This window comes from Euprymna scolopes, chromosome 8 (genome assembly GCF_053919585.1).
Source record: "Euprymna scolopes isolate OS-2025 chromosome 8, ASM5391958v1, whole genome shotgun sequence".
Classification (NCBI taxonomy): Eukaryota; Metazoa; Mollusca; class Cephalopoda; order Sepiida; family Sepiolidae; genus Euprymna; species Euprymna scolopes.
Window position 1 is genome coordinate 1,345,001 of NC_136489.1, and position 23,838 is coordinate 1,368,838.

A 23,838-nucleotide genomic window follows, 5' to 3' on the forward strand; every position below is an offset into this window, starting at 1 on the left:
CCCTATCTGGCATCAATTGTGATGGATGGCTCTCGTCTGGGTGAGGCCCCGTGTTTTGACAAGCTTCTGGGTTTGACCTTTACTCCTGATCTGAAATGGAACACCTACATCAAGTTTGTTGCCAAGGTCGCTGGAAAGATGGTGGGATCCTTCTACAGTTCCAGAAGATATCTCACTACTGATGCAATTCTCTATCTATATAAAAGCCAAGTGCGTCCAAGGATGGAATACTGTTGCCATATCTAGGCAGGAGCTGCTAAAAACAGCCTATCCTGCTTGACAGAGTACAAAATAGACTTCGTGGTTTAGTGGGGGATGCCCTTTTCTCTACCCTTCAACCTCTCTCCCACAGAAGAGACGTTGCGAGCCTATCCTTGTTTTATCGTTATTTCCATGGCAGGTGCTCGTCTGAACTCCAATCTCTGGTCCCCCCTCGCCAATCTTTTACGAAAAACACCCGTCTAGCTGAATCCACTGTGAAAATTTTCCCCCACTCTATATCTGTGCCTAAATCAAAACACGGATTCCATGAACAAAGCTTCTTTCTTAGAACTGCACGCCTGTGGAACTTTGTTTCGCCTGCCTGCTTCCCACCGAACTACAACTTGGATGTCTTCAAGTCCAATGTTAACAAATTCCTAATGAACCGCCCACTTAAGTAAACACTTCATCAAATCTCCACACTAACATAATGTACTTGCAATAACCCTTATCCCTGGGTGGCCTCCGGGCCTTGATAAGTGGTGATCACTGTGTAAAAAAAAAAAAGTATATATCTAAGGCTTTTGACAGGGTATGGCACGATGGTCTTCTCAGGAAAATTAGATCATATGTTCTTTATTGGTTTGAAAATGTGTGTACTGTTTTATAGTATTATGAGGTTATTTGCTTCCTTAGGAAGGTGACTGTGATCCAAGGTCGTTACTAATGTGTATGTCTGAGGAGTGGGGGGGGACCAGCTCTTCTGAAATAAGGGTAGGGGTGCTTTCATTCTATTTTGATATTTATTTTTGGATTTTTAGATTTTAGTATTGTGATTTTTCGTTTCAGTCTTTTTGGGTATTCTTTATATTATGTTTGTTTAGATAGAGGTGTGTATTTAAAAGTATGTATAGAGAATTTTTTAATGTTTCTACTTTTTTGTCTCCCCATGTCGGTATGGCCAGATCCAGGATCGGTTCCTAGTGTGGGGAAGATGTCCAAGTTGTAGTCCGGTGGGAAGCAGGCAGACAGAACAGAGTTCCACAGGCGTGTAGTTCTAACATAACTTTAATTTTTTACAAAAAAAGGGTTCAAAGATAAGAGGGGATTGCAAATTGTTATGATGACTGAACTCATGCATTTATGACCTGAAAGTTTAATCTCTCTGTTCAAGATGTTGACGGCGTGAGACTCTAAGAATGCACTCTCTACCATGAATGTGCTTCAGACGCAGATATGCGTTATTGAATTCCATGCAAAAATTGCATTGAGAATGGTGATGACTATGTAGAAAAGTAAATTCTGGCGCAGAAAAGCTCGCTTGTTTTAAGTGCACAACTCGCGTCTTTGTAGCTCTTCAACTTTTTGAGTTAAAAAGTAGCAGGTTTTATTTTTTTTTATTATTTTTTTTTTACACAGTGATCACCACTTATCAAGGCCCGGAAGCCACTCAGGGGTAAGGGTTATTGCAAGTACATAAAGTTAGTGAGGAGATTTGCTAAAGTGTTTACTTAAGGGGGCGGTTCATTAGGAATTTGTTAACATTGGACATCCAAATTGTAGTCCGGAGGGAAGCAGGCAGACGGAACAGAGTTCCACAGGCGTGCAGTTCTAAGAAAGAAGCTTTGTTCATGGAATCCGCGTTTTGATTTAGGCACAGATAAAGAGTGGGGGAAATTTTTCACAGTGGATTCAGCTAGACGGGTGTTTTTCGTAAAAGATTTGCGAGAGGGGACCAGAGATTGGAGTTCAGACGAGCACCTGCCATGGAAATAACGATAAAACAAGGATAGGCTCGAAACGTCTCTTCTGTGGGAGAGAGGTTGCAGGGTAGAGAAAAGGGCATCCCCCACTAAGCCACGAAGTCTATTTTGTACTCTGTCAAGGCAGGATATGCTGTTTTTAGCAGCTCCTGCCCAGATATGGCAACAGTATTCCATCCTTGGACGTACTTGGCTTTTATATAGATAGAGAATTGCATCAGTAGTGAGATATCTTCTGGAGCGGTAGAAGGATCCCACCATCTTTCCAGCGACGTTTGCAACAGATTTGATGTAGGTGTTCCATTTCAGATCAGGAGTAAAGGTCAAACCAAGAAGCTTGCGCTACCGCTCTACCCTCCCGTGTTTTTTCCAGTGAATGGTATATACGTTCAGAGACTACAGTTAAGATATTTGCTGGCTTGCCTGAATCCATATTGTTTGTTAGTCAGGAGTTTAGCAGTTTCTTTTCGAGAACAACCTATGGTGTTTGCTGGAGTCTTATTGACAATAAGTCCCTCCAGATTTCCAGTACCGACCACCTCTTTCATTATTATTATTATTATTATTATTATTATTATTGCTATTATCGTAATGATGCCACTAAGCATCCTCTTGAAGAGAGAGAAGCTGGGATATAACTTTGGATCTGGTGGCAGACACCTCGACCATCTACTGTTTATGGATGATTTGAAGATATTCGGTAGAAATGAAAAGGAAATGGAGAGAGTTGGAGATTAGTAAGTGTGCAGTGTTGGTGATGATAAGGGGAGTAAAGGTTCATTCAAATGGAATAGTGTTGCCAAATGGAGAAATTATGAAAGTAGATACAGGGTATAAGTATTTGTTTCCACAAGTGACAGCACGGTCCTTAACAAATTCGTCCACGCAATTCCGAAACCACCGCCGAATCGACACGCCACACCACGAACAAATACCATTGAATCGACACACACGTTCCCAAGCAACACCGAACAATCTCGCCGAATCGACACGCCAGTATACGAAAATGCAACAATGCGAGACACGTTATCAAAGCAGTATATTTCAAAACCGTCCAATCATTATCGCCTTGTTTTTTTTCATAGACGTTGGGCGAAACCAAATCGTCACTTTAGGGTAAGATGGGTATAGTTCATTCGTAGGCTTGATTTGTAATCGAAACGTCTCGGGTTCGCTTTTCACCGCAGGTAGACACGACTCATATGCTTGTGCGCTTCCACGCATGCTCGACACATTGTCTAAACTTCTTCGAAAACTTCACCAGTTTTACCCGTATTTAAAATTACTGGGGAAAGATCGTCCTCTTTTCAATACAAATCAGTCTCCTGTGCGTTATGAGTAAGTTGCTTAAATCGGTGATAAATAGAAAGCACTGGATAACAATGTTTTACTTTTTGAATATTGTCAAGATTTCTACAATTGATTTATGCTATTTTTGCACTGCTGAATCAGGAAATGGCATCCGTTTCTCTTCATCGGGTCAAGAGTTTGTGCCATAGTTGATTTGAAAAAACAAACATCAAATCTTGTGACTACATTTTTGTAGAATTATCACCTGATTTTGTCAACACATATCATCCTAGATATATTTTTAAGATAATAAATGTTTTGCCAACACCATATATTGATTACCGTAAGCTGAGGTGACTCTGGCCACCTGGTGTGACATTGAGCTATTAAAAAAAATAATAAAGACAGTAATGCGTAGATAATATATGATTTCGGCATTTTTAAACACAATTTCTAGGTCCTATACGATTTCATAATTTTACAGACACCTTGTGGTGCAACAGCAATTTTTTACTGCGAGGCTATCTTCAATTCAAAATGGCCGCTTGACTGCATGATTTTCTCTGCTGAAATTTATGTCTTCAAATTTCTGTGAGTACAAAGTATAGTTTTCATTGTTTTGTTATGATTTGGTTATATTAAGTAAGAAAGATGAACATTATGAAAATAAGTGAATTAATATGATAAAACACACTATCAGTGAGATTGAGAGGGTGGCCAAAGTTACTCTACATGTATGTGACATGTGTGGGGTGGCTTTGATCACCACAGTTTTGCATAAAATTTGAAATTGGATAGTTTAATTTGACAAGATATTTAATCTTTTAACGTTTGTTAACTTGTTAAAAGTCGCGTTTATACAATGATTATTTCCGTGTTTCAGTCATCAAAATGCCAATATCATATCGACCAGTACAAGGAAGGAGACGCTACAACTCTAAAGTTTTTGAGAAAGCTGTTGTAGACTTGCAGATGGCAAAAGTCATAGGAAGATGTGCAAAGACTATAGAATATCAACGTCAACTCTTCAAAGCTTCCTGAAAGTGTCATCTGGTGACAGACTGCCTAGAGTCCCAGGTGGTAAGAAAGTGCTAAGGCCTAATAAAGAAAAATCCATTGCTGAATATTTAGTCGTGCAGTCAGATTGGGGATTCCATTTTGATACCATTACTGACAGGGTAACGGTACCTTAACAATCAGGCAAGACTGTGAAGCGTTTCAAGGATAACCTTCCAGTTGAAGACTGGTGTTACAGTTTCATGAGGAGACACAAAGACTAAATCAAAAATCGTCTTTATCAAAATATTTCAAGGAAAAGAACAGAAATCAGCGAATAAACTGCGCTAACTTATTTTGACAATCTAAAGATAAGTCTAGAAGGAATTCGACCAGCTAACATCATTATGATGAAATAAACATGGCGGATGATCCTGGTGGGAAAAAGCTGATCAGCTTATGTCACATTTCAAATTTGTACAGATTCAATAAAGCCTGTGGTTTGTTAATAAATATCAAGTTATCGAGTGTTCTGGTCATTTCAAAATATATACTAAACTCAATGTGTACACTCTTGTTTTAATATCTACCAACAATTACTAAGTATGTAATATTTGACAAAAGGTTCTTTGTTCTCCATGTTCTTGCCCACTTTTTTATAATTCAACACCGGCAGAACTTTTGTTTGTGTGTAATTTATTTAAAAAGATTACAAGTGCCTAATTTGAATCAAAGTCACTCCAGATTATGGTACTTGCCAGAAACATTGATCACTGTCAATTCAATGGCGGACATTGAGTAAGAGTAAGTATATGTAAATTGCATTGTAGTTCGTCATTGTTCAAACTTCAGGGCTTGAAATTCTGTTTCTTTAAACTCCTAAAATGCTCAGCAGTAGAAAGTTTTATTTTTCATATTTCAACCGTAATCAGCCATCATGACTGCATTGCTAGCGACCCTGATACTTGGTTTCCATCCCTTTCAGGTCCTGATGGAATTTTTCCCTCTACTTATCACTCATTTAACCCAGGTTCTCAGGAAACCGGTCCATATATGAAAATAGGTAGTGCATATGATGCTTATGTTGCAGCCCAGGTTTCTGAAAGCAGTCAACATGTTGTTGTTCTGCGTTGTTTCTGGCCTTATTGTTTCCAAGACAGTTCCTTACAACCAGAACAAATGCCTTCTACACTTATAGTTCTATTTCGTTCATTCAGTTTTCAAGCTCTGGATCTCTGATGAGCTGCCGGATCTGAGGACCATTGATCAACTTCTTTATGGTCAAAACCTGATCCCTTCTCGACATAATCATCCAGAACTCCAAACATGAGTACTTTTTATCACTAAAATAACTATTCTAAATCAAAACAATTATACGAAATAAAATGCTTCATATATGCGTTAATGTGAAAAAAATAACGTAAAAACACGTAATCATAGCTCAAAACTTAACCTGATTGAGAAAAACTATTGTGATTTTTAGATTCAGTGCATCAGATTTGTCTTAAATCAGCTGAAAAAACACAGACAACAAATTTGTCGTTTACCAGTGGAATTTTTCCACCACTTCACCCAAAATAACCTACTCAGTGACATTCAATATGGTTTCCACCACGCATAATCTAGTGCAGATCTGCTGACTCGTATCACATAGGATTAGTGAATATATTGTTGGGGGCTTCGTCTCTATAGCAATAGCTCTTGACATTCCTATTATTTGGATTGTGTTTTTTTAATTTTTTTTTACAAAGGAGTCACCACTTATCAAGGTCCAGAGGCCACCCGAGGATACGGGTTCATGGGTATACATAAATAGTAGAAATTTTGAAAATTGGATTACTTAGGGGGATGGTTCATCAAGAAATTGTTTACGTTGGACTTGAAGACAATCAAATTATAGTCAAGCAAGTAAACGGAAGAGAGTTCCACAGGCGTGCAGTTCTAAGAAAGAAGCTTTGTTCATGGAATCTACATTTAGGTTTAAGCACAGATTAAGAGTGTGGGAAATTATTGATAGTGGTTTTGGCTTGACAAGTGTTTTTCATGAAAGTTTGATGAGGGGGGGCATAGATTGAAGCTCAGACGAGCACTTGCCATGAAAATAACGATAAAGCGGAGACAGGCTCGCAACATCTCTTCTGTGGGAAAGAGGTTGCAGAGAAGAGAAAAGGGCATCCCCACTAAGCTACGAAACCTATTTTAAACTCCATCAAGGCAGGACAAGCTACTTCTTGCAACTCCTGCCCAGATGTGGCAACAGTACTCCATCATTGGCCGAACTACTGTTTTTATTTTGAGTATTATTTTCACAACGTTTCGGCCGATGTAACCTCCGATTTTCTTCAGGTGCATCTTATCAAAGATGAGAACTGTAGTCCAAAGAATCCAAATAATACGAAGAACCAGTCCTCATCTCAAAAATTCAGAAAAGCTCTTGACATATCAAAGACATGGCATTTGGCATAATATATCGTCATAATATTTCCAGCTACAAAATATCGGAAAATTTCCTCTCAACCATCCATATTTTTCTCTGTGATGAGTTTATAAAGACATAGATGGAAAGAAGTCTGAAGCATATAGTATCAACGAGCCTCAATGTTCCATTCTGAACCTACCTCTTCCTAATCTATCAAATCACATTCTTAGATCATTCGTCGACATTTTTTTTTTTTTTTATTACATTTTCACCCCAAACAAGGCAAATTGCCACTTTGGTGTAGGGGGCTACTATCAGGGGCAACAACTACTGGGGTACTATGTACGGATTTGGGCAGCAAGGTGTCGGTTCACGTTACACTTGAACTTCTGCATGTCAGTACTGTTGGGGAAGCAGGGACCTGGAATGGAATTCCAGAGTCTTGCGGTTCTGGGGAAGAAACTATTGGAGTAAAAAGATCTTTTACATCTAGGGACCTCTACAGTGTGGGGGTGGGATCTAGTAGCCTGTCGGGTTTGTCGAGGGTGCTCGCATCGTGGGGGCACAAGTGATTGCAGTTCGTCAGAGCATTCACCACTAAAATACTTGTAGAAAAGGCAGAGGGATGCAGCATTTCGTCGATGGGACAGAGGCTGAAGCTTAGATGCCAGTTCAGGGCCTATCAGGTTTGCGACTCTCTTTTGAACCTTGTCAAGGAGCGAGAGACTAGTAGCAGATGCACCAGCCCAGATGTGGCAGCAATACTCCATACATGGGCGAATGGTGGCCTTATAGAGGTACAGGATACTTTCGGGTGTTAGTAGTTTTCTAGCACGGTAGAGAGAGCCTACCTTTCTTGCGGCGGCCCTGGCAATGCCTTCAATGTAATTGTTCCAACTCATGTTTCCTGTGAACGTTAGGCCAAGGAGTTTGAAAGATGGACTCTCAGATAAAGAGTCGTTGGCCATTGCTATGGGTGGTAGAGAGGGTTTCTTGTAATTATTGAATGAAACTAGTTTAGTCTTGGCAGCATTGAACGCGACCAACCACTTTTGTCCCCATTCCACTACAGATTGGAGGTCTTCCTCTTGTGTTTCTGCCATTTCTTTAGAAATGTGTTCATTCGTCTTCCTGTCGTGTCTGCCATAGAGTGTAGTGTCATCAGCATATATACCCATCTCAGAGGCAATGTTGTCGGGGAGGTCATTTATGAATATCAGGAACAATAGAGGTCCAAGGATAGAACCCTGGGGCACTCCCGCATTTATATCATATTGTTTAGATGTGCGACCGTTGAGGACTACCTGGATTTTTCTCTTATCTAAGAAGGATTTAATTATGTTAAGTATTCTACCAGTGATACCGTATGATCTGATTTTACTGAGGAGACCCTCATGCCATACCCTGTCAAAAGCCTTAGATATATCTAGAGCTACCGCTCTGCCTTCCCCCGCTTTGTCCAGTGAATGGTATATACGTTCAGAGATCACAGTGAGAATGTCTGCTGTGGAACGGGCTTGTCTATGGCATTTATGCCTATGAGACTATGATTACATTTTAAATGCCTACAATAACCAAGATCTTTCTGATTCTCTCTGCTTATTAAAGAGACTTTTAAAATAAGTTAGATACAAAAAAATAATAAAAAAGAGAACTGCTCTGCATCAAATCAAAGCAACGAGTCCTGCTGCCACACCCAGGGTCTGTCAGCAGCCACCTGATTTCACCAGGGGATCACCACACTCTTCAGCACATACAGATACACTTTGGTGCTGACTTTCAAGCAGACTTTGAAGATGTGAGGTGGCATGATGTGGCCCTCACTTGAAACCACACCAAAGACCATAACTGTGGCCGGAAACTTTGTTTTCATCATCCTGGGCATGTTCCTGTTATTCGTAGCAGTTCGGCGATGCATTTTGAAGGTACTGTTGTCATAGCTTGGACAGGTAGAAAGCATGAGTTGCACAGAGGTGCATCTCTGATCTCGCTCGTTGAACATTGTGTAACATTCAGACATGATAGAAGGCTCCTATCGCTCTTGGGATGGGTACACTACTGATCAACTAGTAGATGGTCTTCAACAAAAAAATCCGGTTTTCATCAAACGGAAATAGCCTCTGTTAATAGAATTACATTTCAACGCTGCTTATACCTAATCAGACCAAAAAGATTGTCATGAAAACAAAGAGAGAGACAGAGGGTGTTAAAATATGTCTACATCTATCCATATTGTTATAGACGTATTTACCTAAATCTGTTTGCTTGCCTGTGTGTATCCATTTAAAGCTTATGTGGGTGCGTGGGCTATTGTGACCAACTAATTTTTAAGGTCGAAGAAAAATACTGAAACAAGGAGAGAATCTTAAAAAACGCAAGTAACGGATATGTTTTTTTTAATGCTTTATTTGAAAGATAAAAAAATGTAAATATACCCAACGTACAACTATTTATGAAGCCATTGGATGTAAATAGCTTCCAAAAGCTGGTGAAGATACAGACTATATAATAAAGATCCCAACTTCGCCCTCTCATTTTAAGAATTTCGAAAAGATAAACTGAAGGAGCAGACAGCAATCGGCGTGGCAAATAAGAAATAGGTATTTTTTTGTTTTATTTGTATTTGATGAGGAGTGTAGACCCTGCGCAAACGTTTGCTTTCCAAGAACCGCTCCCTTAGCAGATATGCGCAGAAGATTTTCAGTGGTCTAATTAGCCATGAAAAACTTTTTCAGGCCCCCAAAACAGCCAAAGAAAATGCCAAATTGATTTTAAATTCCAAATTATTATACGTACTAAGTAAAATAAATTTAGAATGAAATAAAATAAAAATTTAAAATGAATCAAAATCAAAATAAAATTCAAAATGAACAAATAAAATAAAAACAATCCCAAAATAAAAGTATAAATGAAATTTACTCAAAAAAAGTAAAAACAGAAAACACGCTCGATTAAAAAAAAAGTGAAAGAAATGCAGTTGTGAAATGAAATAAAATGGCGCACGAAAAAGTAAAAAAAATTGTAAGGAATTCTGCAGAAATAAGCAAGCATTTTATTGGACGGTTTTTCCGCCCACGGACTTATTTTAACCAATCAAATTGCATGTTATAATTAACTGTCGAGAATGTTCTCAGCGCCAAATTCCATTTTCAGGTGAGAATCCAAAAAGACGCAGGGTTGGACACACGTGGATTTCTCACTCGAATTGAGGCAGTGAAAATACTTCGTTGTTTTGAGACGTTTTCATGGCTAAACGTGGAGCAGAACATTATCATTGCAATTACCAATGTCTAAGTAGGTCGAATTATATTTGCACGCTTGTGCTACAATTTGATGTCTGTCAAGACGAAATTAAGGTCTACGGTTTGACCTGCCTTGTCCGCCATTGGACTGATTACAGGACCCCTCGTGGATGCCCAGCTAGCAGTATCCATTTTGGAAGTCACCTCAACAACTCCAACTTGCGCACTACTTCGTCAGCGGGAATTCTACACGGCCTTTATCAAAGACGGACTATTATTCCCTTCGGGAATGTTACCAGCCCATAATGGCAGATAGCTGAAGATGGCGCATGCAACATGGACCATTTTTACTTTAATAAAATTTACGTTGAAGTTTTAAGGTGAGCTTGTAATTTCTGTTTGGTTTTCTTCCATTCTGCCAAAGGCAAAAACCTTGTGAGAGAAATCTCACAAGATATAAGTCCGACATAAGTTAGCTGTTGATTCCAATTTGTACTTGGTGTAATTCAATGGCTAATTAGACCACTGAAAACTTTCTGCGCATGTCTGCTAAGGGAGCGGTTCTTGGAAAGCAAACGTTTGCATAGGGTCCACGCTCCTCATCAAGTGACGTTTTCTTTATTTGTTTATTTTAGGAATATGCATCCAAGAAAATATTAGTACTTACGTCATCAATTCCAAGTTTTAGTTACGAAATAAACATTTTCTTCTTCTTCTAAAATATTTAAATATGTAAATATTTATTTAGATTTGTTGGCCAATGTAACCTAAAGGACTAAACGAAGACTCACCATTAAAAAAATGGGTAAAACTATACAAACACCGTGACAGCGAATTAACCCTAACCCTAACACTAACCCTAACCCCAACCCTAACCCTAACCCTAAACCTAACCCTAACCCTAACCCTAAACCCTAACCCTAACCCTAAACCCTAACCCTAATCCTAACCCTAACCCTAACGCTGTCACGGTGTTTGTATAATAATACCAAAAAATGATTTTTAGGGCTATTCGGGTCTGATATGAACAAATATCACATTTAAATTTGTCGCAAACAAATAGTTCTTACAGTATTAAGATTTTCATTATTCAATGTATTCCCAATTTTTTTCACTGGTTGCCATTTTTAACATGGGGAGCGAGTGTTTGTATTGCTTGTAGCATGCGTCAAGTGTCAGCATTGTCCAAAAATTCAGAACGCAAAGTTAAGATGCAGAAAGTGGACTATGGTTTATTTAAATATGGAACAGAAGTCAGTAAACATGAAACGAAATACAAAGCCATATGGAAATAATTTATTTCGAAAAAATATTTTAGTTTTAACATTTCTTAAACTGTAAAAAAATTAATAAACTTTCATTTTCTTTTTACTATAGGATTATTATTGTGCAATTATAACTGTTTTGTCTTTACCTCTTTCAGGTCTTATTCGTTGTCAGTAGACAATAAACAACTGTTGACACAAAGAATACAACCTTATCTATGAACAAGACAACCGAATTCTAATTGAGCTACCATACCTGCTGTACAATGCCCTTCTCTGCATGCAACTACATCACACCAGACCTTGATGCATATTTACAAAAAAAATTAAATGAAATTAACATATTTACACACTTGAACGTAACGGATATTATTCTATAAATAGATAGGCACTCGTGCACAAAACATTCGCAAATAGAAATTCCCTTTCTCTCCAACAAGACATGGCCATATTCCCGTTTCGGCTAAACAAAAACTGACGCCAAACTACTGTGCCAAAAACGGACGTTAAGTACTAATTTTAAAATTCATCTTAACTCCTAACAAATGTATATCACGTTGCTTCGTTTAATTTTAATTTTGTTTTTCTATTGTTTTTATTATGTATATTTATTTGTCTTTATTTTTCTTGTCTTGCAAACTTTCTAAGATGAAATAAACCCCCCACCGACGACTAACCCTAACCCTAACCCTAACCCTAACCCACCGACGACTACTCGAACAGGCAAAATACTGCTCACTCATGCTGTTACATGAAAAGGGCTGTTCCCTTTTCATGTAAGTAAAAAAAAAAAGAGAATTAGTTAAATGAAAATGATATCAGATAAAACGAGAATCGAACTCTGTAGATAAGTTTTAAAGAACAATAGGTTTTAAATGGAATGTCCAGTTAAATTGTTAATTCTTTTAAAATATTTCATAAATAAAATTTGGCTAGAAAATCTATTCACATTCTTAGAAAGAATGCATAATAAAAATATCGGTTAGAGAATTAACAAGTAAAACAATAAAGAGACTAGGAAATTTCCTGATTGTCAGAAAGCAGAGAAGCCTGTGTGGATCTTGACCTGATTGCTCCTGGCTTCCCTACTGCACATGACGCACACATTCAAAATACTGTGTCCATAGATGAGACAGACAGGGAAAATTGCTGATGCCCAACACGCCATTCTCCACCTCCACCACTCCCATATGCAGCAACAGAGAAAAACCATGTGAAGCTTCAGTGGTTTCTTCTTGATCTTTATGGCGCCAGCACATTTAACACTTATGAACATCAAACATTACTTATGCTGTACTGCTCACCGCTAAAGCTAATGGTGGACCCAGACACTGAGCCTGTAGTTCATCATACACCTGTACCGGTTCCCATACATTAGCGAGAGGAAGTCAAAGAAGAATTTAACCGAGATATGCAATTGCAAGTCATTGAACGAGTACCAATTGGCAAACCTGTCACCTGGTGTCATAGAATGGTGATCTACACAAAGAAAAACTGCCAACAAAGATGCACAGTCGATCTTCAAGCCCTATGCAACTTGTGAAATACATCACACGCCATCGCCATTTCTCCAAGAGCAATCAATGCCATCTGGTAAAAAGAAGACTGTCCTCGATGCATGGAATGGTTACCATAGTGTACATCTCTGTGAGGAAGATTGCCATCTTACCGCATTTATCACTTCTTGAGGTCGATATCGCTACAGGACGGCATCACAGGGCGATGGATATGCATGGTACTATGACGAGATTGTTGCGGAAATACCAAACAAGATGAAGTGCATTGGTGATGCTTTGTTATGGGCCGACAACTTGGCAGAAAGCTTTTTTCAAACTGTAAAATGGCTTGACACTGTGGAAGAAACAGCAGATGCCTTAGAAAAAGCTAGATATTCGTTCTTGGATGTTCAAACCTGATCATTGCGATCGACCACAAACCACTGCTGAAAATATTCCTTGATAGATTACTTGAAGATATTTCCAACACCCGCTTACGGAATCTCAAGGGAAAAACACTACAATACATATTTACTATGGTCCACATCCCTGAAGTAAAGCATTGCGCCACTGACTGCTTGTCATGACATCCGACAGGTGAACCTATAAAGTTCATTCTACCCGACGACCTGGCATCTCTGTCCTCTACCACAGATTTCTCGGACACTCAACCCAAGTACTATCTAACCTCAGAACCTACAACATCATCGAATGTGACACCTAAGAAAGTGTCATTGCAATGGCAGCCACTTTCAAAACCAGATCGGTCCTTATCATGTAAATGGGATAAAACTGGATTAGTAATCATAGTCTGCCAATTTGATTAATATGTAATAAGCATTGATGGATCTAGGCAAGTGACACTTCAGAAGAGAAAATTCTTGTGAAAGTATATTCCAGTGCAACCCCCTCCCCCAAGGCTGACAATCACGGACGACCTTAGATTGCACCATGCTGCCCCTACCAGGACACCAACAACCATTGCACATGGCGATACCACAACATCACCAAAAGTCACATAGCTGAAGGCTCCTTTTATTCGCGTATATTGTACTCAACCGATGCCTCCACTGGACATACCACCCAGAGCCCCACTAGTGAGCCAGCAATGCCAGACATCACTCAACCAACTGTTGATAGCCATGTAATTCCAGATACTCCCGTATCGCCAAGCCGACCTCAGAATATAGGCCTTCCAGTCAGCCAACAACCCAGCCCTCCCCACCTGGTGTAGGCACCCTGAGAAGCATAATTCTTTACTCGGTCAAAAATCAGATAATTACATTTGTCAGATTCAATGCCTGGAAGAACAAACAATAGTGTTGACTCGAGAGATTTGCGAGCGGTTTCAGTTGCATTTCGCAGAATGCTTTAGCCACTTGTCCAGGCTCTGCATCCAGGAGTTTAGCAGCTATTTAGCTGGCTTGCACCACCTGGAGGTAGCCCGAGCAGCTAGCTGTGATGGTTAGATTACAGAGTGTAAAGTAGTTGCTGCTCTGAAGCAGATTAGCTACAGCAGATCACCGGGCTTGATGGTCTGCCCTACGAGCTATACTTGAGAGTGTTGCACATATTCGTTCCGATTCTGATAGGTGTGTTTAACGATTGGTTTGACATGGGATCCATCCCGGATCAGGTTACCAAAGGTATGGTCACACTTCAGAAGAAGGAGGGTTTGTTGGGGGAGGTCTAGATGATTACAGGCCATAACTCTGTTAAACAAAGATTTAAAGATTTTGGTCAGAGTTCTTGCAAATCATTTGCAGGTCGTTATCACTGACTTGATCGAACCAGATCAGAATCATGCTATGAAGAGGAAGTCGATTCAAAACAATATACACTTGATTTGCACAATCATAGAGAGGTAAGAAGATGACACTGAAGCTGCGCTGATCAATTTAGATCATTCCAAGGTGTTCGATAGTGTTAACCATCATTTCTTCGGGTCTGTTGTAGAGGCCGTCAGTCTTGGTCTGGACTTCATCAGAGGGATCTTCATTCTGTACATTCAGCCGACGACAGTGGTGCAAGTAAACGGGATGCAATCCGCACAGTTTGTTGTTTCTTGGTCAGTACATCAAGGCTGTTCATTGTTGCGCTTGCTCTACATCCTCACATTACAACCTTTCTTACGCAAATTGAAGACGTGGACAGCTGGACCAGCTTTACGTGGTATTGCTCTTCCTGGTGGAGCACGAGCCAGGGTTATCGCATATGCTGATGATGTCACCATGTGCGTGTCCAGCTTTCATAACATAATAGTGGTGATTAAGGCACTCAAACAGTGAAAAAGCTACAGGGGCCATGGTCAATCTTAGCAAATCCGTTGGCCTGAGGTTGGTCGCCTGGCAGGGAGCCTTAGCCTTGCCAGGCAGCTTTGGTTGAACCGACGACCTGGTTTATATACTTGGTGTATGGTTCGAACCGGGCTTCCAACTGGAAAAGAACTGGTTGAAGGTACAGGCAAAGGTAGAAGCATCACTCAGGATTTGGCTGTGAAGGAAGGATGGAGGCGTGCACCACTTACGTCTTTCCGCTGATCCTTTACTGGCTGTCTGTACTTCCCTGTACATGTCTGCTATTCTTGCTTCTTTGGAATGGGCAGAAGCCGTTAGTCCATAGACAGGTCTGCACTCAATGTCTGGTTGATGGGGGATTAGGGCGCTGGACTTGGCAAGTCACAGGCCTGTTGAGAGATTAGCATTCCTGAGCAGAACTTTGGAGGAGTCTGCATGGGGCCCTGTGGTCGAGCATGCCTTTCCCGACCTCATCTCTCACCCCTTGGTCGAATGCCATCATAGACCAAGAGGCCAATCACAGTTCTTTGACGAATGCTGAGAAGCTTTCCGAGTGTAGTCTGGGTCCAGAGACCTTGCATGGCCTAGGAGGGTATCATATTGGGAGTTAGTGAAGGGGACCACTTTGGATTCTCTTGGGGAGCAGCTGCAGTTGTCAGAGGAGGAGGTGCACTCTCAGTGGAATTGGGCACCATGTCGGGGTTACATCAACAATACCGAGTTTTCTCTGACCTGGCGATTGGTTTGGAACACAATATGCCTTAACGGAATGCGATTCAGGATTGGAAGAGACAGCAACCTTTTTTGTCCACGATACAAGGAGGATGAGCTAGAAAACGTAGAACATGCTATTTTCAAATGCTCCAAGCTTTGTGAGTTCTGGGCATATGTCAGTAAGGTGACGGCTCGCATCGTCCTCAAGCAGGTGACATGCCTGGATTTAGCTGCCATCGACTACAACGTTGATACTCTGTTATCCAGGGAGGAACGAATGGTGTTCCTTGCGATTTTAGCTGTGGCTAGACTCGTAGTGTATTCTACTTGTTTAGAGATAGGGCATGGGGGAGAGCCGCCTTATCATCATCATCATCTAATTGTTTATTTTAAACTTCAACTTAAAATCAAAATTAGATGTTATAGAAGGAGGTTGCCCCGTTCAGTTTTTAGTTGTAGGTGGATACACACAGCTAGTTTATGTGCATTTACGCAGAACAAACTTGAATACTTGTTCCCTGCCTAAGCATGGCACAGATCGACCTTAGGTCACAAGATCTAAATAGTCCATCCCAGAGAGGATCAGTCCCTTAGTTAGTAGGAGAAAACGAGTTCCATGTCCCATGTTTTATTTTAGGTGTTAGCATACCTCCAAAGATGACCTCTTCGAGTATAATTTTATTTTGGTACCTGGATCCACTGTCCCAATGGAATATTATCTTGGAGGTCACCGACTGTCCCTTTTGTCCCTACTCCCTGATATTTCTTTGGTCCCTCAGAACCACCCACTTCCATACTTAGAAAATGGCTTTCTTGCTTGTGACATTTCTGTCAGAAGACAGCGAGCGTTTCAGTTTACTAGTTAGGTTGGGGGGGGGGGCATTTGTTAATAACATCGTATCTCGAGCATTTTTGTTTAGTTATTTTTCATTACTTTTGGGTGTTAGGGCTTTTCCCACTCCCCATCATGGCATCATTGTAAACATTGATTGGTTTTGTCTTTGTCACAATTGTATTGTTTGCATGTATTGTATAATAAGTGCGTATGTATGTATCTACACGTTTATATGTTTGTACAAATAAAATCATTCGAAAAACGCTGCGGTTATTTCAATGTAAATAGTGTAGGTCCGTCGAGTAAATGTGATATTTTGGTGAATGAAACTAGTGTAGGGAATAGAAAAAGTGGGCGACCCCCGACACCCACTTCCCCTTCCCCATCACCCTTTTTTGCTGGCCTTGTGCCTAATCTTTCTCCCTTGATAAATATTTGCTGTATTCATTTCAATAAAGATTTTTGTAAGAATAAAAACTTTAGGGAAATGAGAACTTTAAAGATTTGAGGGAAGAAATAAATTAACAAATGAATAGAAAAAAGGTATCAACACAAAAAAAACAACATATTTATAGGAATATAGATACATTATTTATGACAAAATTATGTGATAAAATTTGTGAAAATTTTTAATTATTTCAATATTAATATATTTTAAATATTTAGAAAATTATTTATTCAAATGTAAACAATGACGTTTAAATTACTTTTTTGAAATAAAATATTTCTATATTTTAAATATTAAAAAAATATTGATAAAAATGTAAAAAATAAAAGTTTATTATGTTTTAATTGTTTAATGATAAAATAAGTGGTTCCAAATAGTTTCGTTTTTCATTTCATGTTTACTGGTTTCCATTCCATATTTAGATAAACCGAGTCCACTTCCGGTATCTTAACTTTGCGTTTTTTCAGACATGTGCCAAGTGTCTTATCTAATGGCCATTTTAAAGATGGGAATATGAAAAATGGCGGAAACTCTAAACCATTAAAGATGGGAATATTAAGATATTACTATCATAAAAAATATTGGTGCTAATGCAAATGCACTTACTTATCCGCGCTATTTTTTTTAAATCGTATTTCCAAGTCTAGTTAAAGTTTTATTATATGTTTTTTTTTATTCAATTGTAAGGTTAAAAGTACAAAACACCTTCCGCATGTTAAGAATGGCTTTTTAAATAATAACGTTATTATTTCAGCACGGATCAATAAGTGGAGTACCAAAATATTTGCCGGCAACAAATTTAACTGGGACATTCGTTCATAACGTACTCGAATACCTCTATAAATCAGATTTTTAAAGGTAAGACTTCGTTTGGCCCGCTACGTCACAATAAATAATTTGTTTAAATATTTATTGAGTTAATTATTCCTTCATAACTTATTTAACAGGAGAAATTGATCTCACCCTCTGAAAATATTTAATATATAAATTTTTAAACTAATGTTCACATAACACTAAAATTAACCGGAAATAGTAATCATACACCAAGGATGGTTTATAATGAGTAACATCGGTTCTAGTGCATTCAGTGCTGAAATAATAAAAGCATTTAGAAAGCCATTCTTAACATGGGAGGGGAGAGTGTTTTGTACCTATTTTGCACTTTAACCTTACAATTTAATAAAAACAGATATCATAAAACTTTAATTAAATTTGAAAATACTATTTAAAAAATAGCATACATCGATAAGTGCACTAGCACCGTAAAATCTATTGTACTCAATAATGTTGTTTCGATGCTTCTATACAATATTAGCAGCATTGGTAAATATGAACAATCACTCTACCCTCGAAAATTCCTTTAAAATTTCTACTTTTATAGGTTTTCGGGGGTGTTGTAAACAAAAATAACGTTTAAAATTACGGCAAACGAGTAGTTTCTAAGATATGAAGAAATGTTAGTTTCAAAAAAGGGTGCTAGTGCAGAGAGTGATCCACGCTATTTTTTTGGTATTATTATACAAACACCGTGACAGCGTTAGGGTTAGGGTTTAGGGTTAGGGTTAATTCGCTGTCACGGTGTTTGTATAAATTTACCATTTTTTTAAATCGTATTTCCAAGTTTAATTAAAGTTTTATGTTTTTTTATTCAATTGTAAGGTTGAAGTATAGAATAGGTACAAAACACCCTCCCCTCCCCATGTTAAGAATGGCTTTTTAAATAATAACGTTATTATTTCAGCACGGATCAATAAGTGCACTAGTACCAAATTATCACTAACCCTTAGAACTCCAGGAAACAAGTAGTTTCCAAGACATGAAGAAATGCACCCACTGTGTCTGTGGAATGTTCTTCCGTTTCCATGCTTTCCAGCTGACTACAATATGGTCGCCTTCAAGTCCAACGTAAACAATTTATTGATGAGCCTTCTCTTTAAAACTTTCCTTTTAACATGTTTAGAAAAGTATTGGTGAAAGTGCACCGGGGGGGGGGGGCACCCGAAGACACCTTGATTACCGTCTTCGGGTGGTCCCCCAGTGCACTTTCACCAAAGTAATTTTTACGTTAGTATGTTTTTTTGTTTTGTTTTGTTTTGTTTTTTTAATTTTCACACTCTCGGAATATTGTAATGCATTAAAAAGGATTCGGTTGTCTTGTACACCAACAGAAGACCCTACCTTTAGAAAGTTGTATTCTAGGGATAGTCGAGTGTGCTGAGAATGAATATCTCATTTAAATTTGAGTCCGGAAACTAGTTTTCACGATACTGAAAGGGTACTTTTCCGCACGTAGTAATATAACGCGGCGGCCATCTTGTTAAACGGAAGAAATTTTGGTGCTAATGCAGAGAGTGATCCGCGCTATTTTTTAAATCGTATTTCCACGTTTAATTAAAGTTTTATGATATGTTTTTTTTTTTTATTCAATTGTAAGGTTAAAGTACAGAATATGTACAAAACACCCTCCACTCCCCATGTTAAGAATGGCTTTTTAAATAATAACGTTATTATTTCAGCACGGATCACGCTCAGCATGAGTACCGAAATTTTTAGCATGGGTGGGAGGGAGTGATTTGTATTTTTAACTAAACTTCTGTCGATAATGGGCTATTTTTGTTTTCATTTCAATTTTACGTTCGGGAAGTATTTACTACAAGTATTTACGCATGCGAATATAAATATTTGCATGCGTAAATATTTATTCAAATTTTTAGAGGTAATTTGGAATCTTTCCCCTATTTTTTCATTTGTTTTGATTTCTTTCAGAAAAAAAGACATTTTTGGTAAATTCTTATTTTGTTTCCACCTTAATATTCTCATTTAAAATAACGACTTCACTAGGTTTTCAAGTATGCTGAAAACGAATATCGCATTTAAATTTTCTACAAATAAATAGTTTTCCGGATATTAAGCAATGTAGTTCTTTGTTAGAAGTGTTGGCCATTGTTGTACGCGCAAGCGCATATTTTTACCGCACGGCAAAAAAAAATGTTAAGGTGGAAACCAAGAAAAAATTTACCATGTTTATTCCTTTCCACAGTTATTTTTAAAAATAAAAAAAGATGAACATTATCTTTAAAATTCATTACGTCGTTTCTGTTTTGAACTAATATGGCCGCCGCGTACATTATTACATGAGACGTGCAGAAAAGTATGTTTTCAGTATCGTGAAAATTAGTTGCTGCTGGCCCCATTTTCTATAAGGAATTTTTTTTTCACTTTTTCTCTTCAAAAGTTTCTTTTAAAAAAGGTGGTCATTTCCGATTAATAATTTTAATATAATGTATTATGCTAAACCGGAAAAGTACTAGAGTCAAAGTCAGCAGCAAACGGTATTCTGTCAAATTTAATTCCTGATATTAAACATCATTCGGCATGAGTTTCAGTTTCTCAAATGTATTTATTTATTAAATTATTATGTAAAAGTGCTGAAATAGTTCACAAATTCTACCGTTATAGAAAGGACTTTATAAATAACAGCGTCATTATTTCAGTACGGTCCGTAAACTGATAAGTATTTAGAAAGCCATTCTTAACAGGAAAGAGGGGGCTTTGTAAATAATTGCGTACTTTCACCTAACAATTTAATAAATTCAAAATTAGTACAAAACTTGGCAAATGTTTGGGTGCTAATGCACTTACTGATCAGCGCTGTTTTTTATATCGTATTTCCAAGTTTAATTAAAGTTTTACGATATGTTTTTTATTCAATTGTAAGGTTAAAGTACAGAATAGGTACAAAACACCCTCCCCTCCCCGTGTTAAGAATGTCTTTTTAAATAATAGCGTTATTATTTCAGCACGGATCAATAAGTGCACTAGTGCCACTCTTTGTATAGTTTTTTTTTTTTTTTTTTTTTTTTTTAATTTCGTGTTGTACATATATAGACGAGTGCATTCACAGCGGTTGTTTTTGCGCTCACCATGACTGCCTACTTTTTCAAAAATTGAATTTTCCACTTAAAACCTCGCCTTGTGCAAATTTTAAATCACGGGATTTTACTTCTAGAGAGAAGTTAACGATTATCAGCTTTAGTTGCTCACAGACAGCTTTCCTGCTTGGTTGAAAGGCACTCTTGCCTATTGTTTAAGGTCATCCTCTCAAGCATTCCATTCTCCTTTGTTGGAATTTTAACGTGACGTAATGAGGAGGGAAGATAAGACGGTTTAGATGACTTGAAGCATATAAAAACACTAAACTCTATATTTTGGTATGGGCAAAAATGGGCGGACAACGATAGGGGAACCTAGTTTTTAATTCCGACTACTTTTTGATTGTATTTGAAAGATTAAGGACTAAACTTAATTTCCAAAAGGAAAAAAGTATTTGTACACATAAAAAAAAAAAAAAGTTATGAAAAATGTTTTCACGGCGAGTTACCCAATTCAGCTAAATTTTGAAGCTAAATAAATTCATTGTAAAAATCCTTTAAAAGATAAATATTAGTTTTCTGGGTCTATTTCCAAGATTAGTAAAGTCCTAAGATATTGAATTAAATAAAATATTAAATAAAATTAAATGGAAAAAAAACACCTTGTTTGTACAAAACATAAATTAATTAGCCTAAAACCGAGTGATTCTGCCGTTTGCAAAACGCAAAAAGTTTTTCTAAACACGGAATATACGGAGGCCCAAAATTTCAGCCAGTCGAAAGACTGTGAAAATGACGTCATGTAATTAAAAGGGAGGAAGGAGTGGGATAATTTTTTCCCAGACGTGCATCCGTACATTCCTATTCTGAATGTTTGTATAAATTTTTCCATTTTTTTAATTTGATTATTTTTCTATGTTCCTGTTTTTAAATAAATTGTTTTTTAATTATTGTTCAATATTATATAACAAATATGTTACGCCGAAAGTTTCACATTCTTGCGAGCAAGAAAATTATAAAAATCTTGCATATAAAAATTATGCTAAACCTGCAATTAAAAAAAAAAAAATAGAAATATTTTTGGCAATTATATTTTTTTTTGTGTGAAAATGTTAAACAATGCTTAATTCAATGGTAATATCGGTAGTTCGAGAAATTCAGTTTTCTTCGAGTTATATTGAATTCATTAATACGAACTTTAAGGGCTTTCTTCGTAATGTTCCTGTAAAAATAATTTTATTTTATTTTTATTAATACAAATTACGATGCTTTATTTATATAAAAAAAGCAAAAATAAATTCTTGCATATTTTATTTACTACTGGAAACCATAACTTTAGTAAAGGTATTTTTTGTTTAAACAAAATAATACATTTCCATTAAGATTTAAATAAAAATAATTAGTTCATTATATTCCACGATCATTATTTGATAAATATTGTAAATTTCATTAAAATTGGTTAATTTCCTCATTTTTGATGATTTTTTAAGTAAAGGGAGGGATGAAAATGTTTATACATTTTGAGCATCGGTATTCATTTTGCACATACCCATCTATATTTTAGCCTCAGACAATCTCGGTCAATTAGAAGACGTTAATGTAATTACAGTATGCAAATTAGTTACAGAACTCCATTGTTTCTGCTTCCACATCAGGTTCTGGCTAAATAAAATTATAACACATTCCCATAAAAAAAGAAAAAAACTTATTTTACTAGAGGATGAGATAGGGAAGAAGGGAAGTAAAATCAGTTTTAGTTGAATGTTTTGTCCGAAATTTCAACTATAAAATTATGGTTTCTCTTAGATTCTCGAAAACAAAATCTGTTAGTTCGACATGCAGAATTGTCAGAACCATTACTCTCTTCTAGAAGAATCCCACATAATCAATGTGGAACCAGTCATCAAACTGATCAGTGGCAACTATTGGTGTGCAATCCTCAGACCCAATAGAAGCAGAGTTAACCTAAATTGCTTTTCTCAGGTTGAGAATACTGGAGAATACTGTCTTTGGTGGCATCTCAGCAATATTTCCAATTGAAATTACTCAGAATCGAAAATGAAGGAAAAGTTCCTTTGTCTTTAGCTTCTATCATTTTTTTCAAATCTTATTTCAACGATGTTTTTTTTTCTCATTTACTATTTTTCGCATATTGTCTGTTAGGTTCTATTGAGAAAATAATTTTTATTGTTACTGTTGGCTTTATGATAAAGAAATTTATTCTCATTTCTGTTTTATTTTATTACTAGCTGTACCCGGCAACGCGTTGCTGTGGCTCAGTTTGTTAAAATGGAACACATGTGAAAGTAGAGAAAAGTTTGATTCTTTTTTTCAAGAGAATGTACAAATTATTTTTTTTAACAGATGTTAAGAAAATAAACAGAAAAATACTTCCATCATTAATTATGCAAAAAAATAAATAAAATGTTGATTTAGTGTTTCAATATGCTTATAAATTACGATAAAACTTGCTGAGTATGCACTGTTTTACGGTTGTTGTAAAAATGGAACGGAAACTTAAATTTCGCTTCATTTTAATCTTTCTTAATTTTTTAATTATGCCCCCCCCAAATGAATATAATCAAAACAGTAACATTCAACAATTGTACTTTATGTATATAAAACACAAAATGGGTGTTTGTATTACTGTACACATAGATTCGAAAAAGTTGTCAAATAACAAATAAATGTTATCAAAGGCAAGATAAGTTACTTTTCTGCCAAACTGGATATATTTTTTGTGTTTTTATTCAATGTAACATATTTATTCAGCTCGAAAAACATACAGTGTTTACCGATGTATTCGAAAATTCAAGATGGCGTCTCACACCCTCTTTAACACCGTAAGTATGAAAAAAGGTGTTATAAATAAAAAACTATACAAAATACTATTAAAAAACCCGCCGAATATATGTCAACCTATGTCATGGTAACATATATTGAGCGAGTTTTTAACAGTATTTTATCCGGTTTTTTATTTATAACATCTTTTCCCACACT